The 24,851-nt window shown below is 35.1% G+C and overlaps 1 pseudogene; it reads left to right on the forward strand.

Moving 5' to 3' along the window:
* Positions 1–6,498: 6,498 nt before the first annotated feature.
* LOC116011798 lies at positions 6,499–6,925 on the forward strand (annotated as a pseudogene).
* Positions 6,926–24,851: the final 17,926 nt, after the last annotated feature.

Below are 24,851 nucleotides of genomic sequence, written 5' to 3' on the forward strand. Positions count from 1 at the left end.
CTCTCTTTCTATTAGATTAGATTTAGATCAAAGAGAGGGATTGAAGTTTCAAGGATGTAAAGGCTCTATTCTTCTTGGATGGTAACCTTTTAATACTCTTAATATTTCAATATTTATTTCTTTTGAAGCTTTGATTTTCTTCTTCTTGTTGCTTTATTTTCATGCTAGCTTAGTTTAGAAAGGGGATTGGCGGCCCCGAAACTAGCTTTATGGTTGATTTAATGATATGTTTTTCTTAAAGTTGTGGGCTTTATGTTCTTGTATTTGTATGCTTGTGTCGGTGATGTTTGGTGTTTTTTGGTGCCTATGTGTGGCCACACTAGGTAGCAACTCTGTGAAAGTGATTGTGTGCGCGATAGCGGCCTCTCACGAGTCCTACTCACCTACATCTCCGCCCTTAGTCCGAAAGGACGAGGTCCGAGAGGAGTGGTAGACAAGGTGTTTGACAAAATGCCCCAGCCGAATGAGGATATGGGAGTCCGAGTGTGACGCCACTCGGTGATGTGCCTAAAGCTCCCTTGTTAAATCCGAGGCATATGCTCGCACAACCGATAGAATCTTAGACCATATATGCTAGCCAAGAGCACCAATCTCCGTTTTTTTCTTATTCTTGCTTTTACTATTTTTAGATCTCCAATTTCCTTGCACAAATACTTTCAAGTTCTTGTCATTATTGTAACTCTTAATCTTCAACCTCCTAAAAGTCAACATACATTCGACTCCAAACCTGCCTTCCTTGAGAGACACGACACTCGGGGAGTCTTGACTTTCGTTTTAGCACCTTCCATACCACATTCACTCACCACACATACATACAACATCAATGGTCTATCTGGGAGAATCGAAACAGAATGTGCTGGAATAATCACAGCCTTCCTCTTGGGATTGTAGTTTGCCATGCGCTTTTGTTCTTAACAAATTGGCAATAGGTGAATTGTGTCATGCAGGGCTGTGAGCTGCGTTCTAGAGTGGTTGCTGTTCATTCGGATATGTGGCAGCCGCCCCCTGCGGGGTATTTAAAATTGAATATTGATGTCGCCATGGATGCTACTCACAGGCGAATGGGTTTTGGTTGGGTTAGGCGTGACGGTATGGGTGTGGTGCGTGCTATGATTATGAACCGAATGGAGGGGTTGTATTCGGTTAAGGAAGCTGAGGCCATGGGTGCTCGGGAGGCTTTGAGTTGGTTAAAACGGAGGGGTTGGGAGCATGCCATTGTTGAAACTGATGTTCAAGTGGTAACGACGGCGGTTCATGCTGGTCCGAATCTCTCCCCCTTTGGGATGATTATTCAAGATATTCGAGCATTGTTACGTGAGCTTCCAAATGTTCAGTTTGTCTTTGCTAAGCGTAGTCGTAATATAGCGGCCCATTCTGTGGCTTCTTATGTTTTATGTAGTACTGAGGGGGGTTTTGTTGAGTTTCTTGACTCTATTCCCCGGTTTGTTTTGGATGTTGTCAGTTTCTCTATTATTTAATGAAAGTGGTTTGGTTTTGCTTCAAAAAAAAACTGAGACATAACGTTGGTTTTGCTTCAAAAAAAACTGAGACATAACGGACAACTCTGTCCTTTTGTTATAACCGTAGCTCATAATGGACAATTAAAATTTTTCCAATTTCCACCAAAGTTATTCGTATCAGCTTTCACAAACACTACAATGTAGTTCCCAATCTATTTAACGAAATCAGCGAAAGCATACAAAGCAGGCAACTCATGGATCTACACCCAGAAATCTATAGCATTCAAAGAAACATCTTCCAATCGACTATCATGTGGCACCGGTTGGCAAAAAAGAATTTGATTCTCAAAGGACCATGGACCATTGCACACTCTTTATTTACATTCAAACAATGTATTTTACGCACCTAGTCAGACCAAACTTAAAATTTCAAAAATATCAAACACAAGCTTTAAACTTAGAAGAGGTAAAATATTTCCACTGCATATAAATTTTACAAACATTGATTGGTAAATTCAAGTTGTTTTGAAGTTGCTAAGTTTTGCAAAAAGTTAACATTTCTTTTTTAAAATATGATAGGTGCCCCCCCCCCCCCCCCCCAGGCGCCCGGGGAGCAGCTAGCGCCTATGTGCCCGATTTTTTTTTTTTAATTTTAAACCTAAAATCCTAATACCTAATTACCTAAAAGTCTAAAACACATCTATAAGATTATAATTAATTAATATAATTATAAATTGTATACCACTTTAAAGAATTACAATTTACAAGTTAAAACTCATCAAGTTTGCATTAAATTGCACAAAGACTAGATTGTTTAGGCGGTTAGATTCCAACCTATTTCTTTTTTCTTTTTTTTTTGTTGGTATATGTACATAAAATAGTAAAACGAAAAACATGTTACCTTAAAAGTTAAAACTTAAAGTATCAACTATCAAGTATGTCATATCTAACTTCTAAATAAAATAGCTAAGTAAAGTAAACAAAAATTGACTAACTCCAAATGTACTCTGATTCTTATCACATCCCGAAGAACTTGAAGTAAGACATCGAATCTTCATAACAATTCTTTTCAAGTTTGGAGTTCCACACCAAAAGTTGACCACCACATTACTACATCAAAGCAATGAAAATATTAAATATAAAATATGTTATATGTTAAAAATTTAAAATTTAAAACTAGTATGTAATTTATTTACCTGGATCATATTGCTCATCATTAGACTCAAATTCTTTTACCGTAATTGATTTTCCAAACATGCCATCTTTTATCTTATACTTGGAGAATTCCTCCTTTAATATCTTGTTTTGCATTTATATGTCACCAAAATAATGTCTCAAAGAACTCAATGCTTCCATTAGAAACATCATCATCCAAATGAATAAGAGGATCCTTATAATGGTAATAAGGATCCAACAAGAAAGCCATCAAATGAAGAGGTGTATCTAGCCTATTTTTCATCTTCTCTTCGATTATTCTAACAATATGCTCATAATTTTTTTCAACTTCATTCAATGCCTTCTTAATGTCTTCTTTGGCCTGCATAAGCTCATCATAAACAAATCACTTTGAAGGTTTCTTATCCTGATCAACAATACAAAGCACATTCACCAACGGTGCAAAAACCTTCAAGCATAATTTAACCCTTTGCTACAATGCTTGACTCAAGACACTGGAATATGCATGTTTCCCTTTAATTGTTTTGGCAAACTTACATTCATCCCATTCATTGCTTGTAAACATAGCTTTAATTCAATTTTCTTATCAACTAATCTCTGTAAAGTAAAAATTGCAGAAGCAAACATAGTCACACTTGGCCTAACTATGTCACTCTTCTTTGTAAAGGATCTCATCATTGCCAATGTTTTATGGTATTGTATATAGATGAAGATAGTCAAACTCTTTGCTTGCTCAAGAACTCTTTTAGACCGTGGTAAACCTACAATGCATTCAAGTATTAAAGATTTAAAGATTTATCATATAGTCTATTAAAAATTTAAAGATTTCACATACCTGTAATGCTTTCAAGCATTAAATTAATAGAATGAGTTGCACAACAAGTCCAAAATATCAGTGGCCTCTTCTCCTTCAACAATTTAGTAGATCCCATGTTGTTCAAGACATTATCTGTGACAATTTGAACAACATTCTCCTCTCCAACTTGTTGAATTCCATGATCCACATACTCAAATATAATTTGACTTGTATGTGCCTCAATTGAACATTCTTTAGAAGATTAAAAAAAAACAGTACCCAACCTTTAATTGACACACAAGTTCAAGATGTTTCTTATCTTCCTATTTGTCCATGCATCAGTCATAATTGAGCACCCTTTTAGTTTCCACTCTGCTTAATGTACCTTCAAAGCTTTACGGACTCAATCAACCTCTTTTTTCAAATATGTTTCACTCATTTCATATTTATTTGGTCATTGAGTTCCCGGACCATATTGACCAATAACTTCAACCATCAACTTGAAGCTATCTCTCTCAAAAGCATGAAATGAAATAGCTACTTCATAAGCTCATCTACATATGTACGCTTTCACCCAGCTACCCATTTCCTTGTCAAATGCCACAATTATCCATGAGTTAATTCCAGCAATGGTCCTATGTTGTTTTAGCACTCAATGCACCTAGGAAAAATAAGGTTCTTATGTTGGCAAACAATAGTGGTTATGTGTAATGAAAACACAATGGTGTTGTTGTTGATTTCCAGAATGCTAGGATTTATAGTGTGCTTTGATTTCAAGTGGCATTGAATCCAGTAACTTCATTATGTATTATCTCTTATAAATTTTCTCTTATAATATGGCCAATGCCCAATGGCAGTCATAACCATTGCTAAAACATTTCCAATTGCACTATCATTTCTAAGCTGTCTTAATTACAAAAAATATGGTCAATGACATTCATAACCATTGCTAAAAGATAAACAATTGCACTATCATTTCCAAGCTGTCTTAATTACAAAAAATATAGCCAGTGACAATCATAACCATTGCTAACACATAAACAATTGCACTATCATTTGCAATTTGTCTTAATTACAAAAACTGTGCCCAATGACAGTCATAAACATCTGCTCTTGTATCCAAAATAGACCTGCAGTACCATTTCCTACCATTTCCTGCAGTATTCACTACCATTTCCACTACCATTTGCACTACCATTTCCTGGTATTCAATACCATTTCAACTACCATTTGCACTACTTACAAAATAGACAAAAAATACATGGTATTTGCACTACTATTTCCTACAGTACTCAAAATAGATCAAATAGACCAATATACCAAGTTCTAATATCCAAAAATAGTAACACTACATGAGTTAATCCAAATTGATTGGATCTTTGTCATTCCCAAAGAAAATAGACTTGAAATCCTTTGATCTTGTAGAATACTTCCTGATTGGTAGTTTCTTCCTTCTTGGTTTACTTGGTAGCATGACTTGTTTCCCTTTATTACCTCTAACACTTGTGCTGCCTTGTTGAGCTGCAGATAAAGAAACTATCTTTGACATTCATAAAACAACAATTGAATTAATGCAATCAATGGACTGAAAACTTACAATGAGCATGGTGATCCTGGCCTAATTCTTCTATGGATTTCACTGCAATTCTGTTTGTGGTACTTAATGACTTCCCTACAACACATCCATTAGATTAGTACTTGATAATTCAATTAGAGTAATAATGCATGAACTAGAAATTACCTCCATCAATGCCCTCACTCTGAACTAGTATTTGATGCCATTGAGCATCCAAAATCTCATCTGGAATCTCCCATTGGTTATCTTCCACCTCAGGTTGAGTAATTACATCAGGTTGGACTTCATGTTGGAGTGGAACTTAGCCTTGCAGCTGGACTGGAACTTGCTCTTGCTGGAGTGGAACTTGACCTTGCTGCTGGATTGGAATTTGGCCTTGCAGCTGGACTGGAACTTGCCCCTGTTGCTGGACTGGAATTTGGCCTTGCAGCTGGACTGGAACTTGCCCCTGTTGTTGGACTGGAATTTGGCCTTGCAGCTGGACTAGAACTTGCTCTTGCTGGACAGGAACTTGCCCTTTTTGTTGGACTGGAACTTGCCCTTACTGGACTCGAAGTGGCACTGATGACTGTCTACTTCTTTTGTGATGTTCATATTTAAAGGTTAATTAATAATCATCATGACAGAAAACTCTAAATTAATAAACAAAATAAGAAATTCTATAACCTGATTTGGAGGTCTAACAATTGGTTTTTGTGAACACTTTCGACTGTTATGGCCTGATTGTTTGCAAATAGTGCAATGTAAAGTCACATGTTTCCTTGTCAAGTAAACAACATCTTTACTAGTCTAAGCAGCTTTACTTGTCCCCCCCCCCCCCAGATCTCTTCCTTAGCTTTCTAGGTCTTCCAGGTTTTGCAATATATAGTGGTGGCAATGGAGGTTTTCTTTCTGTTGCAGGCCACTCCTCAAAACCTACCATAGGCTTGATACAACCCTCATATGTTTTCAAATATGTGGAAATGAGTTAATACTTCCATTGGTCCTCTGAGTATTAGCGATATACCAGCGGTGGTCCCTCGTCTTTAAAACGACCAGGGGTCGTCCTCTATCTTTTTCAAAATAACCACTCGTGGTCCTCCGTTAGATTTGCTGTCAAATGGGCGTTAAATGTGAGGGCAAACTTGTCATTTCACCTGTATTATCTATGGTTATCTTCTTCCTCTTAGCTTTCTGTTCCCAGCATCCAACAGCAAAACTATCATCACAAAACCCCAATAATGAAGATTGATTTGCAACCGTGTTTTCCCGCACTCTCTGCCACGTCAAATTACAGAGCAGATTAGCAATTACCACTTTGATATGCGAGGCTAGCGGCTGTTGGTCACCGCAGCGATGAACATGCGGCGTTTTGCCGCTGAAAGTGTCGCCAATACAGAGGATGTCGTCGATGTTCCTCGCCACATTCCTGGCAATCACAGAAGCACCCCATCGAACTCGCTCGCCGACCGAAATCAGGAGATTCGTTTAACCATTTGTTTAGAAAGATAATGGGTTGGAAGGCTGCTCAGAAACTCATACATCACTGGAAGGTTCTTAGAGGTGATAATGTTATGATAATTAGAGGCAAAGATAAAGGTGAGACGGGAATCGTTAAGCGTGTTGTACGTACACAGAATCGTGTTATTGTGGAGGGCAAAAACCTGGTAAAAAAAAAATATTAAACAAGGGCAAGGTCATGAATGTGGGATATTTACAGTTGAAGCCCCATTGCATGTCTCTAATGTGCAGGTTCTAGATCTAGTGACTGGGCAACCATGTAAAGTTGGAATCAGATACTTGGAAGATGGCACCAAAGTAAGAGTTTCCAGAGGTGTTGGAGCATCAGGCTCCATTATTCCGAAGGACACTCCATTGGAAGATGTCACGGAGAGGACATATGACTCGAAAACTGGAAAATGCATGCTAGATCTTTAAGCAATGCTCCTATATTTGTTTTCATGTTCCAAGCTTTTGATGCAGTGAAGTACTAGGAAAAGTGCGTTGTATTGATGAATGAGAACTGAAGCTTTACAGAATGAATGCCAATGCTCACACGTTACAGTGAAGGCCTTTTTATACACAGTGAAGCTATAGCTAATAACTACATGTAATCTCACTAATACCCTTCACTATTACTCCTATATGTATATCCTCTAACAGACCCACACTAGTTTCTCTCTCCTTTCTCTGCTCTCTCCCTCTTTCTGCATAGCGAAATTCTCACTACTGTACCCCCATCATCATCATCATCATCATCCGCTTCTTGTTCTACCACCGGAAATTGATTCAGAAACTTCTTTTGCAGGTATGACTAATAGCTCTCTGCTTCAAACACTCCATTGTAGCTCATTATTAAGCTTTTTATATTTTTTGCTAATTTTTCTACTCTCCTGTCTTTTTGAGCGGCCATTTTGTGAGTTGGAATGTCCACAAGAAGTTGTTTGCTTCCTTGAAGTGGGGTCCAACAGTCAATATCTCGTGGATGAGATCTTTAACACATATAATTCCATGCTTCCCCAAAGCTTGGAAGTACATGAAACCAAGTTTACTAACTAACTTGCGCAAGGGTAACCACATAGACGGGCAACAGCCCAAGTTTGAGATGCAATAACTCAACCATATTTACAAACTGACCTGCTCAATAATGGAGTTGTCTGTTAAAGGAATTCTCTACTTGTCCAATTTCCCATCGCCCACATCCAGGTGGACCCATGGCACCCATGGTTATGGTTCGTTTCCCATGCAAGTATGTAACCTGAATTTTTTTTGAGTTTGGCATGTTATTGCTGCTTTATTTTCTAAGACTAATGAGCAAGAAAAAAAAATTTTTGTGTTAGAAATAATCCATAGAGAACTTAGGTTGAAAACTGTGGTGGAAAAGAACAAATCCGTCTGGTTTAGGTGAAGAAAAGAAGAGTAGCTTAGGGAATGATGAAAGGACACATTTGCCCTCCAACTTAACACCCTTTTGACAGAAAAGCTAACGGGAGGACCACGGGTGGTTATTTTGAAAAAGACAGAGGACGACTCCTGGTCGTTTTAAAGACGAGGGACCACCGGTGGTATATCGCTAATACTCGGAGGACCAATAGAGGTATTAACTCATGTAGAAATGTAGTATGAAGGATCCACATAATGCCAAATAGGTCCTTTTCCATGCTTTATCCATATTGCACAAACTGCATGGCTACAAGGGATTCCAGTTAGGTCCCATTTCCTACAAGAACAAGACCTGCTACCTAAATCTACACTATACTGCGCAGAAACTGTCCCCATTATTTCAAACAGCATGGGACCACATTGGTAGCCAATCAACCCTCCTGCTTGCTTCTCAATCTCATCTATCTTTCTCACAATTGCTGGACAAACTACTCCATTCCCTTCAGCAGCCTTAGTCTTGGACTCAAATAACCTGATAGCTAATTTTTTTCTGATTAACTCCAGGCAATTAATGACATGATTTTCCCTAGCTTGCAAGATCATTGCATTGAAAGATTCTGAAATGTTGTTGACTAAGATGTCACAATGAGATGTTCCAGTGAAGTGGGATCTAGACCACTCTGATGGGTGCTTATCAACCAGCCAAGCAAATGCACATTCATCAATATTTCTTAATTCTTGTAGTGCTACTGTAAAATTGTTCACTGTACAGGCCCTAGCTGCCTTCCACAAGCCATCTTTGATGGGATTTGCTGTGAAACCAACCACCCTCATGTTAGAGTGCAAATGTCTAACACAAAATCTATATTTAACAGCTAGCAGAACCTTTTCAAAGGCAGGTATGAGACCCTTCTGCTTATCTGACATCACTGTCAAGTCATTTTCTAAAATGCCATCAATCTGCAAATCTGTCTTTAGCAATTCTAAAAACCATACCCAAGAATCCTTGTTCTCACCTTCTACAATTGCATAGGTCAATTGGGAATATACTTTCATTTCCATCAATCCCAACTGCTGTCAACAATTGTCTTCCTGTTTTACACTTTAGGTGACAACCATCAAACCCTATGATTTTTCTACAATACTTCCCCCCTTCCCTAGTAGCCTCCCAGCATATATACATCCTCTTAAACCTTGGTTTTCCATCCTCTAGCATGTCACTCAACTTCACAATATATTTAATTTGTGGATTTGTTCTATCAATCTCCTTGCAGTAGCTCCAAATTCTATTGAAATAGTCCTCAGCCTCACAGTTGATTTCACTTTTAGCCTTTGTTAAAGCCCTCCATGCTTGCTTCTTACTTATCGTGTAATGGTCATCAGTGCAGACTTTAGCTAAAAATTGATTTGTTTTCCAATCCAAATGCCCTTTAATTTCTTGTTTCCATCTTTGTGCAACAATGGTGGAATTCACCATCGAATTCTTTTTTGTCCTAACACAACCATCTTGCTTATCCTTTAAAACAGTAATCCTCCAACACTTGTCATCTTCACCTACCATGGACAACTCTCATGCTTGCATTTCACCACACATCTCACCTTATCATTTTTCTCATATTTCATTTCCTTCCCTTCCTTGATTGCATAATTGGTAACAGCTTCCCTAAACTCTGCCTTATCTTTAAAGGTTAAACCCAATGAAAATGTAGGACACTTAGCTTCTATTTCTTTCAAAAACTTAGACAATTTAATTCCTTTTGCCTCTCCATCACTGCCTACAATGCTTCCTTCATCAGAGTAATAGATTTCATCGCATGCAACTGTACTACTGCTATCATTTTTTTTGTCTTGGACCTCTACAGGTACTAATCCTCCATACTCTGCATTCACGTCTATGTTATTATAAAACTCCTCGTCATCATTACCTAAGTCATCTGAACAGAATTCCTCTTCACTACCATCAGATTCATCCCCACTGAATTCACAGTTTTCTTCACTGCCAGCACACCCTTCTACATTACTAAATATTCCTGATTTGAATAATAAAGGCAATGCACTACAGTTTTAAAATATATTTATGCAAACAACTACTTTCTAGAACAAAAAATTAATGACAACAACTTCACAGTATAATTTACACTATTTTTCACTACAAACAACTACATTCTCCAACAAATAGTAATAAATAAAGAACTTTTCAAAAAAAATAAAATAAAGAACAATAGTGCAGTACACTTTACACTATTATTTACTGCAAATAACTTCTTTCTAGAACAAATAATCACTAAACAAACAATGCCATACACTTGACACTATTTTACACTGCAAACAGCTACTTTATAGTACAATGGTCCCCATCCCGGCACATGTATATGCATTAATAAAGAACAAAAACACTAAAGAAACAACAATGGACCCCAACAGTGGTCCCCACCTCTACAAATTTCCATCTACATTCAGCGTGTGTGTGTGTGTGTGTGTGTGTGTGTGTGTGTGTGTGTGTGTATATATATCTAATTATCAATTAACTAAGGTACACTAATGGCGTAGCAGCAAATGGCACACTTCTCTCTACCCTATCCCACTATACATCTCTTTCAAAAGTTGTACTCCCTAATACTTATATCAATTAACATCAATTAACAAAGGTATGCTAACATATATTCACGCAATTGCTAATGGAGGGAGTCCTGATCTTTTGATTCTTAGTCGTAATCAAGGCAAGGCTAGTATCAGGTAATTACCCTAAATTAAACTAAACTCAACCAGACAAAATTGTGGGCGAAGTACATACCTGTCGAATCCATCACCAAAGAATCTGTTCTGCTGCTTTTTGCGTCCTATTACTTCGTTGTTCAACTCCAGTTCGACGATTGAGACCGCACAGTTCGACGAGGACACTTCGTTCACGCTAGCTTAGGGTTACAGATTTGAGGATTTTGGATATTTCAGTCAACCGGTCGCACATTAAGGAGAATAATAGAAGACCAAATGGAATGTACACTTTTACCCCTTACCTTAGCATTAGTTCACAGGCATGATAACGGAAGGACCATTAGTAGAAGGTATCTAATAGTCGAGGGTTTTCTTTTGTCCAAATTAAAAGACAAGGACTAATTTTTGAAATCATGATAGTCGGGGGACCATTGCTGGAATTAACTCATTATCCATTGTTGGACCTTGCCCTTACCTGAACTCAAAGAATATTCAGGGTTGATTTGCTTCGCAAACTTATCCATAAGGCGAGGTAGCTTCACAAATCAAAACTATTACAACTCATCAACATCGATAGTATTAGTATTACTCATACTCTTATGCGCATCAATCTTAACCTCCGCTCTGAGATTAATTTCTTTAGCTCTCTTGTTCTTCTTTTTGTTCTTTGCCGTCAAGAGAGCTTCCCTACATTTTAATTGATCTTCTTTTGAAGCTGTGGGGCATTTGCTAATATTTCCTTGTATGCCAGCAATATGCTCTTTATTCCTTGTAGGCACACAGGCCCGAAAGGAGTCTAAAACATCATCTAGTCTAAGCAAACATAACATAGCTCTAGCGCGCTCTCGGCTTAGACTACTCCATACCTGGAAAACATTTAGAAAACCATTAGCAAAAGAATGCTAAGCAACCACCTCTCACACTCGTGAGAACATACATATATAATATGCTTGTAAATAGGTTTGCACACCCGTATAGAATATACACACCAACGAACTGTTCTTTAGTTAAAACGAGGACTCAACAACAACAAGCTGAATAAGCCATAAACCAAGGACTCTCCAAGTAAAACCAATATCCAATATGAATGTACAAGGCAACAAGTCTATAACGGAATACCAACTGAATCATAAGCTCAACAGATTACTCACAAGGAAACCACCAAACCGCAATATATCAAGGAATAACGGATAACAACTGAGATACAACTCAACTAAAGAACCATAAGGAACCAAACAAACATCATACCAAAGATAAGCACCAAACCATACCCTCCAACCAAAATACCATCCCTCATACCAACCACCAAACCAAAGTTAGTACACAGAGGCAAATGATGCCTACAGTTAGTTCCACAGAGGCAATAAGCCCAACCACAGAGGCAAAAGCCCACAATTAGTTACACAGAGGCAAATATTGCCCACAGTTAGCTCACCCTCAACAATCCAAAAGATACTCAGAGATTCAAAACTCCACATCCAACCTCATACTCAATCCCCAAAGATTATCCACCAACAGTGTTCATCTCAGATCATGAACACAACATATACTCAAGAAATATAACCAAGGATTCAACCAACCAATAGATCAAGAGAATGAATCAAAAGACATGAATAAATACTCAAGAACCAAGGTGAAATACTCAACAAAATATCCAAACAAGTTCCAGAATCAGAGATGAATCAACAAGACAACAGATCGCAAAACAAGCTACTGGAAACAGAACCAGGATAGACCTTGCGGAGCACTCTCACGGAACACCATGTTCCGCCGACCTATTCCACCAACACTAACGGAACGCCCTCACGAAGCTACCCCTTCCGTCGAACTCTTCCTCTAGTTATAATGGAACACACCAACGGAACACCATGTTCTACCAAACCCTTCCACCAATGTTCTTACGAAACATTCCAACGGGACACAGTATACCAATGAAACGCACCGCAAGGACAACTCCAACGTACAGAATCCAGACTTAGAACATAATACGAAATACTCACTTCCAGAATACAAAAATATGATCAGATTGCCCAGATTACACATCTCAGAAGCCAAATAAACATGGAATCCATAACAATAGATACTCATATTCATCAAGATGCAAAGGATCAAGGACACAAGTTCAATAACCCATCAAAATAGATCATGATCATCAAGAACAAAGGCTAAACCAAGAAATTTCCACAGGATTCCAAATCACCAAGTATTATACATAGATCAAGAGTGTAAACTAGGTTTTAGTGAGACATGATGGTTACCTCTTGTAGCACAACTTCAAACTAAGCAAACACCTTCCTTTTCACAAGTCACTCCCACCCACTTGATCATCTTTTCCCAAAGAAAGATCCCAAAAGAACACCATAAGAACTTATAAAAAGATCATGAAAATAAGATGATACAAGGCATATTCCTAAAGAAAAACACTTACCCAAGCCCTAGAAATCCTAAAGGAGCAATCTTTGTCTTGAATCTTGAAGAATAGAGGATAGTGTATATTGTAGGGTTCTTAGGAATGATAGGGTAGGAAGAGTTATTTTGTAGGAGAATGAAAAGGAGTAGGAATGATTAATACAAGCTCTTTTATATGGATAGGAAAATCATAACATACATAGTGTATATATCATATTAGGGTAACTAGAATAAATAATGGGCTTTTATAAAGAATGGGTCTTGCATTAATCAATATAATACTAGCAAGTATGAAATTGGTCCTTAAAAAAATAAATTGGACCATTACAAATTATTTTTTCTTATAAGAAATATAAGGATCCAATTTAAAGAAATCCCTTATAGGAATTAAACCAAGAATTGGGCCTTAGAATAATTAATTAATTCCGGAATAAGAAATATATATATCAATTAAAAGAACGAAGCCCAATTAAATCAAATAAATTACACGGTAGAAATAATTACCGGTCTCAAGGCTTGAACGAAAATACGGGGTGTTACATGGATGCTGTCAATTGGCTCTACCTTGGCCTTTAGGTCTTGCACAATAGAAGATAAACCTACTACTTGGTTTTGTAGATCAGTAATATGAACTTCCTATTAGTTGATCACCTTCAGATATTCAGTAGTCTAAAATTTGATCGACCTTTTAATTAGAACTCTCTCCATAGATAAGGGGACGTATAAGGGACCCTCATAAACATAGAACTAATTTATGCCCACAAAGGATCTTGAAGGTGCTCCACAGTCTTAGCATAAACAAAAGTAACCTAAAAGGTAGTCAAAACCGTAAAATGCATGAACGAAATCGAAACACAATGATCAAAACAAGAATCAAAACTCAGTCAAATTAGAATTTCAAAAAAGCCACGACTTATCATTCACACCACAAAAAGCACAATCAAAACCAAAATGAAGGCGGGAAGACCTTAGTCTATTAGCTACACAAAAAGGCTCCAAGAGGCACAAGACCAAAGACTTATGCATCCAGTAGAGAGACCGCACCCTGTGAAACAAACCCCGCGAGGAGATCCCCCACACATTTCAAATGAAGACTTTCATCATAAAGAAGGGGGAAGGGATCCTGCAGACCACGTTAATTATGAAATAAGACATAGAGAACTTTAGAAAAAAAAAATAATTGATAACATAGGCTCAATAATGGTGAAAGTTCATAAGACATACTAGCAATTCAACGTGCAAAATCAACCAATCACAATAGTCATTGAGAGATAATTATCATAGCAGTTACTAATTAAATGAGGGTATTGAATAGTAGTAACCATAAATTAAGGATTGTCGCTAATTCACCATCATCATCCTACCAATCATGTCATTAGTCATTATCTTATCAAAATACCCTCAATCCTACCATTACCATAAATACAAGTACTACCATTCTACTACAAAGAGGTTCTATGGTCAAAGACAAATGGACAAGATCATCATCTTCAAACTCTACCAACAAATCTCTCTATACTCTCTAAAAATCTTATGAAAATTATTTCAAGCTCAGTACTTGTTTCCTCAAAAACTATAGTAGATTTGGCTTGTCACCATTTATTTTTAAAAAAAAAAATTAAAATAAAACTTGTAATTTTTATATAAAAATTCTGGTGTCTATTTTTCTTTAAACCATTGTTCATATTTATTTTATGTTGAGTCATCATTAATAAAACCAACAATAATAATCAAAGATAATTTTTTTTTAAAAAAAAAATACAATGAAAAAGTGAACAAAGGTAGGGTAGAAAATCTGTAGGGATATTGCTTCGATGAATCGATGCTATTGACCGTCATCATAGGGCAAATACCAGGCTACCAGCTAGTAGGAAATTCACAACATGCAATCCAAAGTTTAAAGAGACACCTTTTATAGCCATCTAATTTGCAAAATTGTTAATTTTACAATGAATAATATGAAAGTGAGGGTTCATCACCGCACTTTCCTACCTCAGCTTTTCTTATGTAAACTAAGAATCACGTTCAAGCTCGATAGATTAAGGTCTATGGACCAATTCACTAACAAACCACACTAGAAACTTCATAGCACAATCATTGTAGCTATAATTGGAAAGGATTATAATAATTTTATAACTGTGCCAATTTGTCACTAGAATTATCCAAAAAAATCGTGTTATTCCCAAATATAGTGACTACTTATTTGGTAAGATAGTTAGCTTATCAGTTAATTTTGACTTATTTGACTATTATTAGTTGTTTGACTTAGTTAAACAATCAATATGAGAGTTTCATAAATTAATTTTTTGAGTTAATTTTATTTTTGGTCCTAGATTTATATGTGGCAATCCACTTTTAGTCATTCGTTTTAAAAACATCCGCATTTGGTTATAGTGTTATTATAGAATGACCAATTTTGGTCATCTATCAACAAAATCGTTTAAATTCTTTTCCACCCTAATTCCCTCCTCCCAACCAAACGCCCTGTAAAATCACCTATAAATCTAGAACAAAAAATAGATTAACACTAATTTTTTTGTAACAATTTATTGCTCTTAATTGTTAAAATCCAAAAAGCTTCTCAAAGCGACTTTTTGATTAGCTTTTTAAGAATGTCATTTTTCATGTAATCAACTATCAGCTAACTGTTTTTAAAAAATAAAATAAAAAAAATTAAATAAAAACTATCAGCTAATAACTAATTTACTAAACATTTTTCTATAATCAGCCAATGCTATCAACTAATCAAATCCACTAACTGAATCACCTAATAGCTATTTAGTATTTACCAAGCACCTCCAAGTAAAAACAACCTATCCAGCTATCCTAATAGATCGCACACCATCATCACCCACTTGTAGACATTCTGGTAAAAAAAGTTTCAAGTTCCACGTAGGTGTTACTCTTGGATACTTCATCACCTACAATTTGTTAGCCACTATCTATTTAGGTACTGTTACTTTACATTCACATAACAATGCAAGTAGTTCAAAACCCTTCTCCTCTTGTTTATGATCATTCGTTTACAAATGAAATTTAATCTTTAACTCCAAAATACCAATTAATTATATGCATATCAAAGAACTACATTAATCCGATAAATTTTCAACATATCCAAACTTCTAGAGCTGTCAAAACGAATCAGCCCGGCCCATACGGACTCGCTCGCCTCTAATTCATCTAGAAACGAGCCTTATTAGTTATTAAGGTTGAACTTAATTAAAAATAATTAATTAATTGATTTAAAATCCATTATTTTATTTCTACCAATTACAATTAACAACAAATACAAAATTATTAATCAACCAAAACGATTAAGATAATACAATTTACAAACATATCATATATTATTAAACGATATTTTTCATCACTATAATCCAGCTAGCAATAAATGTGCGCAAATTATATTGTGCACCATGGTCCACAGTGCACTGTGGACCATGATCATGGCTGATACTGCAGTTGTGTTAAAAGGATAGTGCAGTTGTGTTGAAAAGATACTGCAGTTGTGTTAAAAGGAAACTGCAGTTGCGCGGAACAAAGACCGTTCATCCGTTTAACACAATTGCAGTATCCTTTCAACACAATTGCAATATCCGTTCAACACAACTGCAGTATCAGTTCAACACAACTGCAGTTCCAGACGGATGACACGTCCTCCGTTCCGCACAACTGCAGTTTCCTTTCAACACAACTGCAATATCCGTTCAACACAACTACAGTATTAGTTCAACACAACTGCAGTATCAATCATGATCAATGGTCCACGGTATAATGACTGATAAATGTGCAGGTATTTTTTTATTCCTTTGGGAAAGTAATTAATACAACTTTTCTTATATATCCTTTTAAATTTTAATATATATATCCTCCATGAAGTAGTGCTTTAATGATTAGGAAAAACCCTACTACGTCGTACCAGCTTCACGAATAAAGGGACACGATAATATAAAACAAAAATTTATCTTCCTAACGTGTCTTTCAAAAGCTATTTCCACAAATGCAACACGAGACCTACAACTTGTGAGTAATAGATAACGTTGGCCCTATTCTTAGTTAATCCGCAATGCATTTATCTAATGACAACTCTTATCATGAAATTAATCTGCATATATAAAAGGTAAAAACTTTCTATTAGTTTATCTTCATTTATGCTTGGCATGCAGCTATTTGTTATTTTATTTACTTTTTAATTTTAGAATAATACATCAATAAACGAAGAGTAACATTGATTGTTCACTTATATGCTTCTACCATATTGTATTACAGTAATTATACGTGTTGATTTTATGATTGTGCAGTCAAAGTCTTAACCAGCATATACATTCGATACATTATTCTGAGTGTTAAAAGGTGAAAAAAAACATGAGAAAGCATACAAATAAAGTATAAGCTTCTTGAATAGCAATTTGCAAACTCTTTACACTCCCATTCTATTAGATTCTACACAGGCTAGGCATTACAACACAATTTTTTGAGCCTCAAATTATAGTGTTTGGTTGGAGGGAATTACTTATACCTCTACTCCCTCCCTCCCTCCCTTGTGCCTTTCTTATTTGAATGTCCAAGTGCCCCGATTCTTTGTTGTCCTCGGCCCCACCTCAAATACCCTAGACGGATTGTGGACAAGGATAGATACCTTAGCTCGACCATATCTATCAATATATTAATTTTTTTGTAACATGTTACAAGAAGCGACTAAAATTAATTTAGAAATTCAAGTTATATCTAACACAATAATATAAAATATTATCTAAATGAAACATTTATGTGTAGTAGGAAATTTCTCTTTTTGTTGATCGTAGAAATCTGTGGATCTTTTTATCCGTGAAATCTGATCTATAGCTTAGTCCTTATCCAGCGTTATCCGACTCCAATTTGGCTCATCGTCACACTAGGATATGATGATCAAAATTAAATCATCACCATACACTAATCACGTTTTCCGATCCAGGGAAAAAAGTTATTAGTCCCTTTATCACAACTAACAGTATTGTCCAATTGTGGTCGGCAAATCCTTCTAATTCCGGCTGACTACTGTTCTGCCATGTTCTTGCCGACACGCCAACCTATATATCCTCAAGTTTTGCTTTACATTTTCATTTTGTCTCCATCCTCTAATCTCATATTCGCATGCTTTATTCATATAGATCGAGTCGGCTCATAATATAATAATAAAACACACTTACAAAAAAATCATGATTAGTAGTGGTTATATCGTATATATTATCTGAAAGATTAAATATATTGAAGTCTATAACCATAAACGCAAGATAAGACAACTACCTTTTGTACAACCTCTTTGGCATGCATTAATACAAAAGTGCTCGTAAATTTCAATTATTGAATTTGCACGTTAAAATCTAATTCTTATTTAGGCGGAGCGGAGACTAATGAAGGATCAAGTCTGCTAGCAATTAGTGGCTAAGGAGATTGTTTTACGGAGGTTGGTGAATGGCTAAGTCTAACACCATCATCTCGAAAACGTGATGGTATAATTAAATAAATAATGTTGCACCTATTATTTTCAAAACTTAGGTGATCCCAACTGCAACGAACTAATCTTCAGTCCACACAACCTCTCCCCTAAATTAAAGTTACTGCAGAGGTAAGTCGCGAGTGTGCACACAAAGGACCTAATACAAACCTTTTTCCCATACATGCTTCCAGTAATTTTTGAACCCTCATATTGTACGGTCGCACATTCAGTCATGACATTTAAGTTAAGTGACAAACCAATTACGCTTATTCGCTAAGCCCGGGGCAATAATAATAATAATAATAATAATATTATTATTATTATTATTATTATTATTATTATTGTTATTATTTGGTTTCAAAAAAAAAAATCATTTGTTTAACAACAGCGATGGTTAAAAAAAGAACAAGAGGTGGCACAATTGCACATAGTCACTTGTAATTGAAAGGACGACGAGGGTATTAAGGTAAAATGAATAGAAAATATCAGTATTTTGGCGATTTCCAACGGAAACAGTTGGCGATGTGAGGGGAGTGGGGCCTTCCGACATGGTTCCAAGTCGGCATTATGGGCATCCACGTGAGCCGCGTCAACGTCGACGTTAAAGTTAAGTATGGAGATTAAGCTGGAAAAAATCATTTGACCCCTTGACTTTACCCAAGGAAATCAACATTTAATGCTGTCTTTACAACTATCATTTGATTTGACCCCACCATTGTATACTATTTACTAATAATAGCCACTATATAAATGTGTTCATTATATGCGTAGTTTTCAACTTTTCTCCTTCCTCACTAATTACAATTTATTACTTCCTAATGATGGCGTGATGCTATACACGACACAAATTTCATTTCCTCTATCCTATGTTAAATATGGGTCACACTTGTGTGAGACCGTCTCACGGATCCTTATTCGTGAGACGGGTCGGGTCGGGTCAAAGCACCATGCAAATGTCATACTTATATGTGCAAATCTCACACTTATATGCTCAAACATAACACTAATCAAAAATACAATTTTTGTTACTTATAAGATAAAAAGTAATACATTTTTCATAATAAGTAATGTTGACAAGTGTCTCTCACTTATAAGCGCAAATATAATACTTTTGAGGAAAAATGTAACACTTTTAAATTGAAATGTAAAAGTATTGTATTTTCCCTTAAAAGTATTACATTTACCCTAATAAGTAACAAAAATTTTATTCCTGATTAGTATTACATTTGTGCATATAAGCATGACATTTGTGCATATAAATGTTACATTTGCACTTTGACCCGACCCGTCCCGTCCTGTTTCATGGTGAGACGATCTCACACAAGTTTTTGCCGTTAAATATTATTCTTCCTTACTTATCAATTTATATGTCTATTTTAATTAATAAAATTCAATTTAAATTATTTATTATATAACATTTTGACAATATTTAGTTAAGGATTAATATATAAAATTTATATATGGTTGGATTTTGACATAAATGCACCCTAAAGCATTTTCAAATGTACCGAAACTACCTAATTGTTAACCTTTGATTGCACCGTCGAGCATTTCTAAATACACCGTCAAGCATTTCTAAATATACCAAAGTTGATAATCAATGAGAATCAGGCCAAACATTTTAAAGTGCACCATAAAACATCTCCAAATGCACCAAAGTTGGCAATCAATGACAATCAAGTAGTGGACGATTCATTTGGAAATACTTTACAATTCATTGACAATTGCTTGATGGTGCGTCGCACTTTCGCACCTAATTACCTAAAGCCTTGTCCGCCGCACCTAAACACACTCCTATATATAAATACACACATTTATAAACACAAATAATACACACGCAGACATTCATTTATTTAATTATTGAAGACATTACAATAAATTGATCCATATAACTTCAAATATAACTCTTACCAAATAAGCTAATATTATATTTCTACCATCCAAATCGAACACAAAATGTATCTAAATTTATAAAATATCATATTATCTTTCAAGAGCTAATCATATTACTTAAGGTAATCTCACATTTTATGAACCAAACATTCGTTGAACTTTTCACATTGGGTGAAGTTAATAATGTTATTGAGTGTTCTTTACATTATTGTTAGGTACACGTAATTAAACCATACCTACAAAATTTTAAAGTGAATTTATTATCTTAACAAAAATATATATATAAAAACAAGCTATTATGAGTACATGAAAAGTATTTTTTAATTTCCTATATGTTTGAACTCAGTCACGTCTTATCACATGGGAAAAGTTCAGTGACAATTTTTATCTCAAGTAACTTAGGCTATTTCCCTTATACCTAGTCGACATTAATCCTCATTTCTTGTATTCATCTTCTAACAGTAATGTCTATAATATTTAGAAAAAGTAATATTAATTCCGACATTAAGGTGTTTTATTGTCCATTTTTATAGAATATTATTTTTCCGTACAATAAAAATAATTTAATGAATTCAAAAAACATTTTGCATTATTATTGATGATTCATAGAAACCATTAATCTAGCTAATGCATAGCTAGCTAAAACTCCTAAAGGATTTTTTTTTTTTTTTTAAATGGATATAAAAATGTGTTCCGATCCACAGGTAAAAAAAACAAAAAAAAACAAAAAAAAAAAAACAAAAAAAACTCCGCACTTATTGCTTTAGCTGTAATCAGGGCAATGCCTTTTTTACATCCATTTCTACTTATTCTTATACCGTGGATCAGGATTTATAGTGCACTATGAACTCTGGTGTATGTGCATGTGTCTTATATTGTGAAATTTTGTTTCTTGTATTATGAAATTCTGTACCTTAAAAATATGAATTTTATACATGAAACAAATGAGTAATTGTGTCTTAAGTTATTGTGAAATTTTGTGTCTATGAACAAAAATTATGTACTTAAATCAGATTTAAAAAGTAAGTAAATATATAACATATGTGTGTCTTGTGTTGTGATTTTTATCTGTTTGTATTATTAAACTATTTACTTTACGAGTATGAATTCTATATATCATCATTTCAATCCAAGGTGCATAATATTATGCGGAACATGTTACATGATATAAATTGCCATTACCACTTCCCTTTCCCATCCCCACAAGACACATACCCCTCCAGCTGTATTTATTTATATATTTTTATTGTTTGCCTTTTGTCTTCACTTTGCATGCATAAAGTAATGATTTTGAGTTGAAAATACAGCACCACTTAAATTTTTTTAATTTTATTTTCACGTACATTCATTTCGATTTTGGTACTTCAACTATTGCGTGCAGTGTTTTACTTCTTATTTTTGAGTTTAAAATTAATCAAATTCAATTTCTCAATTTTTCGATTCCAGTTATGATCCTCACACGAATAAAACTGTGGATTTAATTACCTCTTGTGGGTGGCTTCAACTTTATATGCACTAAATATTGATCCTCTCACCTAATGAGTTGTTCAGCCATCATGATTTATTTCTCCATAATTTTGTCAGACCAAAATGTAACGACACTTGGAGTGAGAGATTTCATTTTTTGTGGGCAAGAGTGTGAATTCATTTATCGACTATAATTATTTATTTTTTTTGTACAATTGATATTTATGTAATTAAGTTGACATATGCACATTTTACTATGCTTCAAATTGTTATAACCCATAGAGGTGTCAACAATTCAACGAGAGAATTAGTCACTGTATCCGACAGTGAAAATTCTGAGTTACACCCAAAATTGTTATAACCAATAGAGGTGTCAACAATTCAACGAGAGGATTAGTCACTGGGTCCGACTGTAAAAATTCTGAGTTACACCCAAAATTCTTATAACGCATCAGTTCATGTATGGTATGAATGTGCAATCTTAGTAAAAAAAACTTTTATGTTATTGTTAGGTTGGTGGAATTTAAAATTTTATAAATTAAAATAAGGTTGTACATATTATCATTATTTTGATTCTTTTTTTAAAAAAAAAATTATTGAAGAATTTTATGTCATGTATTAGGATGAGAGAAAAAGAATTGGTTGATCCTTTTAGAGTGGTATATGTGAATTTCAGTACAAGAATTTTCCATGGATTGCTATCCTTCAATGAATGAGTATAATTCCTTCCCTACCACTTCCATACTTAATTAGCACTGATTCCATTTCATGTATATATTTTCTAGAGACTGTTAGTTTCCATTATTGCCTCCTCTGGAATCTAGCTTAGGTATCAGCCCTACTTACCCTACCTATCACCCTTGATATTTTTAGGCATCAATATTGATGGTACAAATTCATTTACGTGAGACATATTTAACGGCAAGAGACTAATATAGCATAAAGTATTTAAGTTATGAGAGTAGTCTTTATACACTCTTATACATCTTCCCTCTATACGTTATATTGTTCATGGTAGCCATTTGCTGATGGTCAATTCACATTTAAATGTAGTGTACTCCACTACCCCCTAGTGACTGATGTTAGTGGAAAGCTTGTAATTTGAGATTTTTATATCTATCACTAAGGCCCTGTTTGGTAAATAATCAGCCTATCAATCAATTTTAGCTTATTTGACCCCTATTAGTTGTTTGGTTAATAAGCTTTTTGTACGTAACTCCAAAATGATAAAATTCAAAAAGCTACTCAAAGCAGCCTTTTCAATTAGCTTTTTGAGAAAAGAAATTATATCAAACAGCTATCTGCTTAACAGCTAATTTATCAAATAACTTTCTACAATCAGCCAATGTTATCAACACATCATACCTTCTAACCCAAACAGTCAACCCAATCAGCTAACAGCCATCTACCAAACAGGGCCTAAATGTTCCAGATTATTAGATCCTTTAAACTGAGTTTATGTCACTATTGGTGTTAATTAAACTTTGTGAATCGAGACTTTTGATATGATTCAAGATGCTTGGATGGGACGTTTGGGTTGATCTATAGTTTACTTGGGTTAATTTGAGTCGAGATACTTAGATTGAGTTATTGTATTTTTTGGGACTACATTGACCCTTTATTCCATCAAAGATATAGGTGGACACATAATAAAATGCAAGTAAAATGTTTTTGAAATGATTATCACAACCATATAATTATACACTACTACAAAAATACCTTTTAACGTTGATTATTTTGGACATACGACATCGATTTTTTTCAAAGTACTTCCAGCAGATGTTATAAATAAATTATACGATGTCGGTTTTAAATTTTTTTTATCTCGTTTAATTTTTTTTTTAAAATAGAGATACGGTGTGAAAGATTGTGAATCTTGAATGCAGGTGATAACCTATTTGGTTCCTACTTTGTTTTTAAAAGAAATTAACCATCTGTATTTATTACTGTATTAGAAACATAATAAATAATAAAAACAGTGCAGGAAATATAAATGGAACCAGAATATGTTCACGCAGTTCGGAGAACTTCTCCAACATCTGCGGGGCCACACAAAGGTGAAACCCAACTCCACTAGATGATCAAAAACGATACAAGATTCACCAGATTTCCATCCAACAATGGCCTAATCTTTACACCTACTAATCATCATCATCTTCTGAGTTGGTAGTGATGTGAGAATCCACTTCTTCAGCTTTCCTAGGCCAATCAGCAAGACTTCCACTTGATGTAGAAAACAGGACAACAGCACAATCATAGTCTAAGTAGCCATACTACAATGATCTTGAATCTGTATTAGAGTAACAGACTATACATATTAAAACAGTAAGCTAAGACTAATACAGTAGTGCTTAATATTAAAACAGCAAGGAACTTGGCGTTCTTTTGTAAGAAATCAGCAATTGAAACTCTGAAGCTTCAGCTCTATCTATACTTGAATTTCCAAGCTCTTTTCCTGTATTTGATCTTCTCAATTCAAGGTAACTCACTCAATTACATCTCCCCTTGATTTTCTCATCTCAAACATTTTTGTTTGAATAAATATAAACCACTCATCCCATGCATTTAAAACATTCATGCATTGTGACAAACCTTAGGCATAATTAATTAAGGGGTGTCTGTTTTTTGAAAAATCGATGCCATATCTCGTTTTAATTTTAAAAAAACTGTAAAAAGCATCGAATCGTATCGGCAATAATTCTCCATAGCGAATTGCATTTCCTTAGGCATAATGGTGACCCTCTTAGCATGAATAGCACAGAGATTTCCCTGATAATTTTTGGAGCCTCAGTCGCCTCTTGAAGCCCTGCAATAGTGCCGATCTAGAACGGAATCCAACAGCCCCGCAATAGCGCCTTAGCCTCAGCCAACATCGTATGTCTTAATATTTAAAAAAAAAAATATTTACGACTTCGATTTTTGCCATAAACCGACCTCGCAAATAATATATATTGTTTTTGCTTTATTTTATTGACATATAACGTCGGTTTGTCAAAACCAACGTTGATTGGGCGACGT

The sequence above is a fragment of the Ipomoea triloba genome, chromosome 3 (assembly GCF_003576645.1).
Source record: "Ipomoea triloba cultivar NCNSP0323 chromosome 3, ASM357664v1".
Classification (NCBI taxonomy): Eukaryota; Viridiplantae; Streptophyta; class Magnoliopsida; order Solanales; family Convolvulaceae; genus Ipomoea; species Ipomoea triloba.